The sequence below is a fragment of the Oncorhynchus keta genome, chromosome 18, assembly GCF_023373465.1.
Source record: "Oncorhynchus keta strain PuntledgeMale-10-30-2019 chromosome 18, Oket_V2, whole genome shotgun sequence".
NCBI lineage: Eukaryota > Metazoa > Chordata > Actinopteri > Salmoniformes > Salmonidae > Oncorhynchus > Oncorhynchus keta.
Genome location: NC_068438.1, coordinates 51,461,764 through 51,475,602, shown reverse-complemented (window position 1 = coordinate 51,475,602; position 13,839 = coordinate 51,461,764). Strand labels below are relative to the sequence as shown.

The window sequence follows — 13,839 nt, the reverse complement described above, 5'->3', positions numbered from 1 at the left end:
TACACTACCATTCTAATGCCCCACATTCCACCTGTATACACTACTTATTCTAATGCCCCACATTCCACCTGTATACAATTACCATTCTAATGCCCTTACATTCCACCTGTATACACTACCATTCTAATGCCCCACATTCCACCTGTATACACTACACTACCATTCTAATGCCCCACATTCCACCTGTATACACTACCATTCTAATACACTACTCATTCTAATAATGCCCATTCTAATGCCCCATTCCACCTGTATACACTACCATTCTAATGCCCCACATTCCACCTGTATACATACACTAATATTCCACCTGTATACACCATTCTAATGCCCCACATTCCACCTGTACACTACACTACCATTCTAATGCCCCACATTCCACCTGTACACTACCATTCTAATGCCCCACATTCCACCTGATACACTACCATTCTAATGCCCCACATTCCACCTGTATACACTACACTACCATTCTAATGCCCCATATTCCACCTGTATACACTACCATTCTAATGCCCCACATTCCACCTGTATACACTACCATTCTAATGCCCCACATTCCACCTGTATACACTACCATTCTAATGCCCCATTCTAATGCCCCACATTCCACCTGTATACACTACCATTCTAATGCCCCACATTCCACCTGTATACACTACCATTCTAATGCATTCCACCTGTATACACATTCCACCTGTATACACTGTATACTACCATTCTAATGCCCCACATTCCACCTGTATACACTACCATTCTAATGTCCCACATTCCACCTGTATACACTACCATTCCACATTCCACCTGTATACACTACACTACCATTCTAATGCCCCACATTCCACCTGTATACACTACCATTCTAATGCCCCACATTCCACCTGTATACACTACCATTCTAATGCCCCACATTCCACCTGTATACACTACCATTCTAATGCCCCACATTCCACCTGTATACACTACACTACCATTCTAATGCCCCACATTCCACCTGTATACACTACCATTCTAATGCCCCACATTCCACCTGTATACACTACACTACCATTCTAATGCCCCACATTCCACCTGTATACACTACCATTCTAATGTCCCACATTCCACTCTGTATACACTACCATTCTAATGCCCCACATTCCACCTGTATACACTACCATTCTAATGCCCCACATTCCAACTGTATACACTATCACTACCATTCTAATGCCCCACATTCCACCTGTATACACTACCATTCTAATGTCCCACATTCCACCTGTATACACTACCATTCTAATGCCCCACATTCCACCTGTATACACTACCATTCTAATGCCCCCTCATTCCACCTGTATACACTACCATTCTAATGCCCCACATTCCACCCGTATACACTACCATTCTAATGCCCCACATTCCACCCGTATACACCACACTACCATTCTAATGCCCCACATTCCACATGTATACACTACCATTCTAATGCCCCCTCATTCCACCTGTATACACTACCATTCTAATGCCCCACATTCCACCCGTATACACTACCATTCTAATGCCCCACATTCCACCTGTATACACTACCATTCTAATGCCCCACATTCCACCTGTATACACTACCTACCATTCTAATGCCCCCACATTCCAACTGTATACACTACCATTCTAATGCCCCACATTCCTACCCTAATGTATACACTACACTACCATTCTAATGCCCCCACATTCCACCTGTATACACTACACTACCATTCTAATGCCCCACATTCCACCTGTATACACTACCATTCTAATGCCCCACATTCCACCTGTATACACTACCATTCTAATGCCCCACATTCCACCTGTATATACACTACCATTCTAATGCCCCACATTCCACCTGTATACACTACCATTCTAATGCCCCTCATTCCACCTGTATACACTACCATTCTACGCCTCCACATTCCACCTGTATACACTACCATTCTAATGCCCCACATTCCACCTGTATACACTACCATTCTAATGCCCCACATTCCACCTGTATACACTACCATTCTAATGCCCCACATTCCACCTGTATACACTACACTACCATTCTAATGCCCCACATTCCACCTGTATACACTCAGCTACCATTCTAATGCCCCACATTCCACCTGTATACACTACCATTCTAATGCCCCACATTCCACCTGTATACACTACCATACCATTCTAATGCCCTACATTCCAACTGTATACACTACCATTCTAATGCCCCACATTCCACATGTATACACTACCATTCTAATGCCCCACATTCCACCTGTATACACTACATTACCATTCTAATGCCCCACATTCCACCTGTATACATTACCATTCTAATGCCCCACATTCCAACTGTATACACTACACTACCATTCTAATGCCCCACATTCCACCTGTACAATACACTACCATTCTAATGCCCCACATTCCAACTGTATACACTACACTACCATTCTAATGCCCCACATTCCACCTGTACTACACTACCATTCTAATGCCCCACATTCCACCTGTATACACTACCATTCTAATGCCCCACATTCCAACTGTATACACTACACTACCATTCTAATGCCCCACATTCCACCTGTATACACTACCATTCTAATGCCCCACATTCCACCTGTATATACACTACCATTCTAATGCCCCACATTCCAACTGTATATACTACACTACCATTCTAATGCCCCACATTCCACCTGTATACACTACCATTCTAATGCCCCACATTCCACCTGTATACACTACCATTCTAATGCCCTCATTCCACCTGTATATACACTACCATTCTAATGCCCACATTCCACCTGTATACACTAAGCACTACCATTCTAATACCCCACATTCCACCTGTATACACTACCATTCTAATGCCCCACATTCCACCTGTATACACTACCATTCTAATGCCCTCATTCCACCTGTATACACTACCATTCTAATGCCCCACATTCCACCTGTTCACTACCATTCTAATGTCATTCCACCTACACTACCATTCTAATGCCCCACATTCCACCTGTATACACTACCATTCTAATGCCCCACATTCCAACTGTATATACACTACCATTCTAATGCCCCACATTCCACCTGTATACACTACCATTCTAATGCCCCACATTCCACCTGTATACACTACCATTCTAATGCCCTACATTCCACCTGTATACACTACCATTCTAATGCCCTACATTCCACCTGTATACACTACCATTCTAATGCCCCACATTCCACCTGTATACACTACCATTCTAATGCCCCACATTCCACCTGTATACACTACTACCATTCTAATGCCCCACATTCCACCTGTATACACTACCATTCTAATGCCCCACATTCCACCTGTATACACTATTCTAACTACCATTCTAATGCCCCACATTCCACCTGTATACACTACCATTCTAATGCCCCACATTCCACCTGTATACACTACCATTCTAATGCCCTACATTCCACCTGTATACACTACCATTCTAATGCCCCACATTCCACCTGTATACACTACCATTCTAATGCCCCACATTCCACCTGTATACACTACCATTCTAATGCCCCACATTCCACCTGTATACACTACCATTCTAATGCCCCACATTCCACCTGTATATACACTACCATTCTAATGCCCCACATTCCACCTGTATACACTACCATTCTAATGCCCCACATTCCACCTGTATACACTACACTACCATTCTAATGCCCCACATTCCACCTGTATACACTACACTACCATTCTAATGCCCTCATTCCACCTGTATACACTACCATTCTAATGCCCCACATTCCACCTGTATACACTACCATTCTAATGCCCCACATTCCACCTGTATACACTACCATTCTAATGCCCCACATTCCACCTGTATACACTACACTAACCATTCTAATGCCCTACCACATTCCACCTGTATACACTACACTACCATTCTAATGCCCCTCATTCCACCTGTATACACTACCATTCTAATGCCCCACATTCCACCTGTATACACTACCATTCTAATGCCCCACATTCCACCTGTATACACTACCATTCTAATGCCCCACATTCCACCTGTATACACTATTCTAATGCCCCACACATTCCACATGTATACACTACCATTCTAATGCCCCACATTCCACCTGTATACATACACTACCATTCTAATGCCCCACATTCCACCTGTATACACTACCATTCTAATGCCCCACATTCCACCTGTATACACTACCATTCTAATGCCCCACATTCCACCTGTATACACTACCATTCTAATGCCCCACATTCCACCTGTATACACTACACTACCATTCTAATGCCCCACATTCCACCTGTATACACTACCATTCTAATGCCCCACATTCCACCTGTATACACTACACTACCATTCTAATGCCCCACATTCCACCTGTATACACTACCATTCTAATGCCCCACATTCCACCTGTATACACTACCATTCTAATGCCCCACATTCCACCTGTATACACTACACTACCATTCTAATGCCCCACATTCCACCTGTATACACTACCATTCTAATGCCCCACATTCCACCTGTATACACTACACTACCATTCTAATGCCCCACATTCCACCTGTATACACTACCATTCTAATGCCCCACATTCCACCTGTATACACTACCATTCTAATGCCCCACATTCCACCTGTATACACTACCATTCTAATGCCCCACATTCCACCTGTATATACACTACCATTCTAATGCCCCACATTCCACCTGTATACACTACCATTCTAATGCCCTACATTCCACCTGTATACACTACCATTCTAATACCCCACATTCCACCTGTATACACTACACCATTCTAATGCCCCACATTCCACCTGTATACACTACCATTCTAATGCCCCACATTCCACCTGTATACACTACACTACCATTCTAATGCCCCACATTCCACCTGTATACACTACCATTCTAATGCCCCACATTCCACCTGTATACACTACCATTCTAATGCCCCACATTCCACCTGTATACACTACCATTCTAATGCCCCACATTCCACCTGTATACACTACACTACCATTCTAATGCCCCACATTCCACCTGTATACACTACCATTCTAATGCCCCACATTCCACCTGTATACACTACCATTCTAATGCCCCACATTCCACCTGTATACACTACACTACCATTCTAATGCCCCACATTCCACCTGTATACACTACACTACCATTCTAATACCCCACATTCCACCTGTATACACTACACTACCATTCTAATGCCCCACATTCCACCTGTATACACTACCATTCTAATGCCCCACATTACACCTGTATACACTACCATTCTAATGCCCCACATTCCACCTGTATACACTACACTACCATTCTAATACCCCATATTCCACCTGTATACACTACACTACCATTCTAATGCCCCACATTCCACCTGTATACACTACCATTCTAATGCCCCACATTCCACCTGTATACACTACACCATTCTAATGCCCCACATTCCACCTGTATACACTACCATTCTAATGCCCCACATTCCACCTGTATACACTACCATTCTAATGCCCCACATTCCACCTGTATACACTACACTACCATTCTAATGCCCCACATTCCACCTGTATACACTACACTACCATTCTAATGCCCCACATTCCACCTGTATACACTACCATTCTAATGCCCCACATTCCACCTGTATACACTACACTACCATTCTAATGCCCCACATTCCACCTGTATACACTACACTACCATTCTAATGCCCCACATTCCACCTGTATACACTACCATTCTAATGCCCCACATTCCACCTGTATACACTACCATTCTAATGCCCCACATTCCACCTGTATACACTACACTACCATTCTAATGCCCCACATTCCACCTGTATACACTACCATTCTAATGCCCCACATTCCACCTGTATACACTACCATTCTAATGCCCCACATTCCACCTGTATACACTACCATTCTAATGCCCCACATTCCACCTGTATACACTACCATTCTAATGCCCCACATTCCACCTGTATACACTACCATTCTAATGCCCCACATTCCACCTGTATACACTACCATTCTAATGCCCCACATTCCACCTGTATACACTACCATTCTAATGCCCCACATTCCACCTGTATACACTACCATTCTAATGCCCCACATTCCACCTGTATACACTACACTACCATTCTAATGCCCCACATTCCACCTGTATACACACTACCATTCTAATGCCCCACATTCCACCTGTATACACTACCATTCTAATGCCCCACATTCCACCTGTATACACTACACTACCATTCTAATGCCCCACATTCCACCTGTATACACTACCATTCTAATGCCCCACATTCCACCTGTATACACTACACTACCATTCTAATGCCCCACATTCCACCTGTATACACTACCATTCTAATGCCCCACATTCCACCTGTATACACTGTATACACTACCATTCTAATGCCCCACATTCCACCTGTATACACTACTACCATTCTAATGCCCCACATTCCACCTGTATACACTACCATTCTAATGCCCCACATATTCCACCTGTATACACTACCATTCTAATGCCCCACATTCCACCTGTATACACTACCATTCTAATGCCCCACATTCCACCTGTATACACTACCATTCTAATGCCCCACATTCCACCTGTATACACTACCATTCTAATGCCCCACATTCCACCTGTATACACTACCATTCTAATGCCCCTACATTCCACCTGTATACACTACCATTCTAATGCCCCACATTCCACCTGTATACACTACCATTCTAATGCCCCACATTCCACCTGTATACACTACACTACCATTCTAATGCCCCACATTCCACCTGTATACACTACACTACCATTCTAATGCCCCACATTCCACCTGTATACACTACCATTCTAATGCCCCACATTCCACCTGTATACACTACCATTCTAATGCCCCACATTCCACCTGTATACACTACCATTCTAATGCCCCACATTCCACCTGTATACACTACTACCATTCTAATGCCCCACATTCCACCTGTATACACTACCATTCTAATGCCCCACATTCCACCTGTATACACTACCATTCTAATGCCCCACATTCCACCTGTATACACTACCATTCTAATGCCCCATTCCACCTGTATACACTACCATTCTAATGCCCCACATTCCACCTGTATACACTACACTACCATTCTAATGCCCCACATTCCACCTGTATACACTACCATTCTAATGCCCCACATTCCACCTGTATACACTACCATTCTAATTCCCACATTCCACCTGTATACACTACACTACCATTCTAATGCCCACATTCCACCTGTATACACTACCATTCTAATACCCCACATTCCACCTGTATACACTACCATTCTAATGCCCCACATTCCACCTGTATACACTACCATTCTAATGCCCCATATTCCACCTGTATACACTACCATTCTAATGCCCCACATTCCACCTGTATACACTACACTACCATTCTAATGCCCCACATTCCACCTGTATACACTACCATTCTAATGCCCCATATTCCACCTGTATACACTACCATTCTAATGCCCTACTTTCCACCTGTACTACACTACCATTCTAATGCCCCACATTCCACCTGTATACACTACACTACCATTCTAATGCCCCACATTCCACCTGTATACACTACCATTCTAATGCCCCACATTCCACCTGTATACACTACACTACCATTCTAATGCCCCACATTCCACCTGTATACACTACCATTCTAATGCCCCACATTCCACCTGTATACACTACCATTCTAATGCCCCACATTCCACCTGTATACACTACCATTCTAATGCCCCACATTCCACCTGTATACACTACCATTCTAATGCCCCACATTCCACCTGTATACACTACACTACCATTCTAATGCCCCACATTCCACCTGTATACACTACCATTCTAATGCCCCACATTCCACCTGTATACACTACCATTCTAATGCCCCACATTCCACCTGTATACACTACCATTCTAATGCCCCACATTCCACCTGTATACACTACACTACCATTCTAATGCCCCACATTCCACCTGTATACACTACCATTCTAATGCCCCACATTCCACCTGTATACACTACACTACCATTCTAATGCCCCACATTCCACCTGTATACACTACCATTCTAATGCCCCACATTCCACCTGTATACACTACCATTCTAATGCCCCACATTCCACCTGTATACACTACCATTCTAATGCCCCACATTCCACCTGTATACACTACCATTCTAATGCCCCACATTCCACCTGTATACACTACACTACCATTCTAATGCCCCCATTCCACCTGTATACACTACCATTCTAATGCCCCACATTCCACCTGTATACACTACCATTCTAATGCCCCACATTCCACCTGTATACACTACCATTCTAATGCCCCACATTCCACCTGTATACACTACCATTCTAATGCCCTCATTCCACCTGTATACACTACCATTCTAATGCCCCACATTCCACCTGTATACACTACCATTCTAATGCCCCACATTCCACCTGTATACACTACACTACCATTCTAATGCCCCACATTCCACCTGTATACACTACCATTCTAATGCCCCACATTCCACCTGTATACACTACACTACCATTCTAATGCCCCACATTCCACCTGTATACACTACCATTCTAATGCCCCACATTCCACCTGTATACACTACCATTCTAATGCCCCACATTCCACCTGTATACACTACCATTCTAATGCCCCACATTCCACCTGTATACACTACCATTCTAATGCCCCACATTCCACCTGTATACACTACCATTCTAATGCCCCACATTCCACCTGTATACACTACCATTCTAATGCCCCACATTCCACCTGTATACACTACCATTCTAATGCCCCACATTCCACCTGTATACACTACCATTCTAATGCCCCACATTCCACCTGTATACACTACCATTCTAATGCCCCACATTCCACCTGTATACACTACACTACCATTCTAATGCCCCACATTCCACCTGTATACACTACCATTCTAATGCCCCACATTCCACCTGTATACACTACCATTCTAATGCCCCACATTACACCTGTATACACTACCATTCTAATGCCCCCACATTCCACCTGTATACACTACCATTCTAATGCCCACATTCCACCTGTATACACTACCATTCTAATGCCCACATTCCACCTGTATACACTACCATTCTAATGCCCCACATTCCACCTGTATACACTACCATTCTAATGCCCCACATTCCACCTGTATACACTACCATTCTAATGCCCCACATTCCACCTGTATACACTACCATTCTAATGCCCCACATTCCACCTGTATACACTACCATTCTAATGCCCCACATTCCACCTGTATACACTACCATTCTAATGCCCCACATTCCACCTGTATACACTACCATTCTAATGCCCCACATTCCACCTGTATACACTACCATTCTAATGCCCCACATTCCACCTGTATACACTACCATTCTAATGCCCCACATTCCACCTGTATACACTACCATTCTAATGCCCCACATTCCACCTGTATACACTACCATTCTAATGCCCCACATTCCACCTGTATACACTACCATTCTAATGCCCCACATTCCACCTGTATACACTACCATTCTAATGCCCCACATTCCACCTGTATACACTACACTACCATTCTAATGCCCCACATTCCACCTGTATACACTACCATTCTAATGCCCCACATTCCACCTGTATACACTACCATTCTAATGCCCCACATTCCACCTGTATACACTACACTACCATTCTAATGCCCCACATTCCACCTGTATACACTACACTACCATTCTAATGCCCCACATTCCACCTGTATACACTACACTACCATTCTAATGCCCCACATTCCACCTGTATACACTACCATTCTAATGCCCCACATTCCACCTGTATACACTACCATTCTAATGCCCCACATTCCACCTGTATACACTACCATTCTAATGCCCACATTCCACCTGTATACACTACCATTCTAATGCCCCACATTCCACCTGTATACACTACACTACCATTCTAATGCCCCACATTCCACCTGTATACACTACCATTCTAATGCCCCACATTCCACCTGTATACACTACCATTCTAATGCCCCACATTCCACCTGTATACACTACACTACCATTCTAATGCCCCACATTCCACCTGTATACACTACACTACCATTCTAATGCCCCACATTCCACCTGTATACACTACCATTCTAATGCCCCACATTCCACCTGTATACACTACACTACCATTCTAATGCCCCACATTCCACCTGTATACACTACCATTCTAATGCCCCACATTCCACCTGTATACACTACCATTCTAATGCCCCACATTCCACCTGTATACACTACCATTCTAATGCCCCACATTCCACCTGTATACACTACCATTCTAATGCCCCACATTCCACCTGTATACACTACCATTCTAATGCCCCACATTCCACCTGTATACACTACACTACCATTCTAATGCCCCACATTCCACCTGTATACACTACCATTCTAATGCCCCACATTCCACCTGTATACACTACCATTCTAATGCCCCACATTCCACCTGTATACACTACCATTCTAATGCCCCACATTCCACCTGTATACACTACCATTCTAATGCCCCACATTCCACCTGTATACACTACCATTCTAATGCCCCACATTCCACCTGTATACATACACTACACTACCATTCTAATGCCCCACATTCCACCTGTATACACTACCATTCTAATGCCCCACATTCCACCTGTATACACTACACTACCATTCTAATGCCCCACATTCCACCTGTATACACTACCATTCTAATGCCCCACATTCCACCTGTATACACTACACTACCATTCTAATGCCCCACATTCCACCTGTATACACTACACTACCATTCTAATGCCCCACATTCCACCTGTATACACTACCATTCTAATGCCCCACATTCCACCTGTATACACTACCATTCTAATGCCCCACATTCCACCTGTATACACTACCATTCTAATGCCCCACATTCCACCTGTATACACTACCATTCTAATGCCCCACATTCCACCTGTATACACTACACTACCATTCTAATGCCCCACATTCCACCTGTATACACTACCATTCTAATGCCCCACATTCCACCTGTATACACTACCATTCTAATGCCCCACATTCCACCTGTATACACTACCATTCTAATGCCCCACATTCCACCTGTATACACTACCATTCTAATGCCCCACATTCCACCTGTATACACTACCATTCTAATGCCCCACATTCCACCTGTATACACTACACTACCATTCTAATGCCCCACATTCCACCTGTATACACTACCATTCTAATGCCCCACATTCCACCTGTATACACTACACTACCATTCTAATGCCCCACATTCCACCTGTATACACTACCATTCTAATGCCCCACATTCCACCTGTATACACTACCATTCTAATGCCCCACATTCCACCTGTATACACTACCATTCTAATGCCCCACATTCCACCTGTATACACTACACTACCATTCTAATGCCCCACATTCCACCTGTATACACTACCATTCTAATGCCCCACATTCCACCTGTATACACTACCATTCTAATGCCCCACATTCCACCTGTATACACTACCATTCTAATGCCCCACATTCCACCTGTATACACTACCATTCTAATGCCCCACATTCCACCTGTATACACTACCATTCTAATGCCCCACATTCCACCTGTATACACTACCATTCTAATGCCCCACATTCCACCTGTATACACTACCATTCTAATGCCCCACATTCCACCTGTATACACTACACTACCATTCTAATGCCCCACATTCCACCTGTATACACTACCATTCTAATGCCCCACATTCCACCTGTATACACTACACTACCATTCTAATGCCCCACATTCCACCTGTATACACTACCATTCTAATGCCCCACATTCCACCTGTATACACTACACTACCATTCTAATGCCCCACATTCCACCTGTATACACTACCATTCTAATGCCCCACATTCCACCTGTATACACTACACTACCATTCTAATGCCCCACATTCCACCTGTATACACTACCATTCTAATGCCCCACATTCCACCTGTATACACTACCATTCTAATGCCCCACATTCCACCTGTATACACTACCATTCTAATGCCCCACATTCCACCTGTATACACTACCATTCTAATGCCCCACATTCCACCTGTATACACTACCATTCTAATGCCCCACATTCCACCTGTATACACTACCATTCTAATGCCCCACATTCCACCTGTATACACTACCATTCTAATGCCCCACATTCCACCTGTATACACTACCATTCTAATGCCCCACATTCCACCTGTATACACTACCATTCTAATGCCCCACATTCCACCTGTATACACTACCATTCTAATGCCCCACATTCCACCTGTATACACTACACTACCATTCTAATGCCCCACATTCCACCTGTATACACTACCATTCTAATGCCCCACATTCCACCTGTATACACTACCATTCTAATGCCCCACATTCCACCTGTATACACTACCATTCTAATGCCCCACATTCCACCTGTATACACTACCATTCTAATGCCCCACATTCCACCTGTATACACTACCATTCTAATGCCCCACATTCCACCTGTATACACTACCATTCTAATGCCCCACATTCCACCTGTATACACTACACTACCATTCTAATGCCCCACATTCCACCTGTATACACTACACTACCATTCTAATGCCCCACATTCCACCTGTATACACTACCATTCTAATGCCCCACATTCCACCTGTATACACTACACTACCATTCTAATGCCCCACATTCCACCTGTATACACTACCATTCTAATGCCCCACATTCCACCTGTATACACTACCATTCTAATGCCCCACATTCCACCTGTATACACTACCACTACCATTCTAATGCCCCACATTCCACCTGTATACACTACCATTCTAATGCCCCACATTCCACCTGTATACACTACCATTCTAATGCCCCACATTCCACCTGTATACACTACCATTCTAATGCCCCACATTCCACCTGTATACACTACCATTCTAATGCCCCACATTCCACCTGTATACACTACCATTCTAATGCCCCACATTCCACCTGTATACACTACACTACCATTCTAATGCCCCACATTCCACCTGTATACACTACCATTCTAATGCCCCACATTCCACCTGTATACACTACATTACCATTCTAATGCCCCACATTCCACCTGTATACACTACCATTCTAATGCCCCACATTCCACCTGTATACACTACCATTCTAATGCCCCACATTCCACCTGTATACACTACCATTCTAATGCCCCACATTCCACCTGTATACACTACATTACCATTCTAATGCCCCACATTCCACCTGTATACACTACCATTCTAATGCCCCACATTCCACCTGTATACACTACCATTCTAATGCCCTCATTCCACCTGTATACACTACCATTCCAATGCCCCACATTCCACCTGTATACACTACCATTCTAATGCCCCACATTCCACCTGTATACACTACCATTCCAATGCCCCACATTCCACCTGTATACACTACCATTCTAATGCCCCACATTCCACCTGTATACACTACCATTCTAATGCCCCACATTCCACCTGTATACACTACACTACCATTCTAATGCCCCACATTCCACCTGTATACACTACCATTCTAATGCCCCACATTCCACCTGTATACACTACACTACCATTCTAATGCCCCA

At 43.9% G+C, this 13,839-nt stretch overlaps 1 long non-coding RNA gene across 1 annotated transcript; it reads right to left on the bottom strand.

The window, feature by feature from the left end:
- Positions 1–9,184: 9,184 nt before the first annotated feature.
- On the bottom strand, positions 9,185–12,960 carry LOC127908988 (uncharacterized). Its single transcript, XR_008069397.1, has 3 exons — positions 10,945–12,960; positions 10,227–10,565; positions 9,185–9,929 (listed from the first exon to the last, which is right to left on the bottom strand). It is a non-coding gene; the product is annotated as an uncharacterized LOC127908988 (long non-coding RNA).
- Between the last annotated feature and the right edge of the window lie 879 nt (positions 12,961–13,839).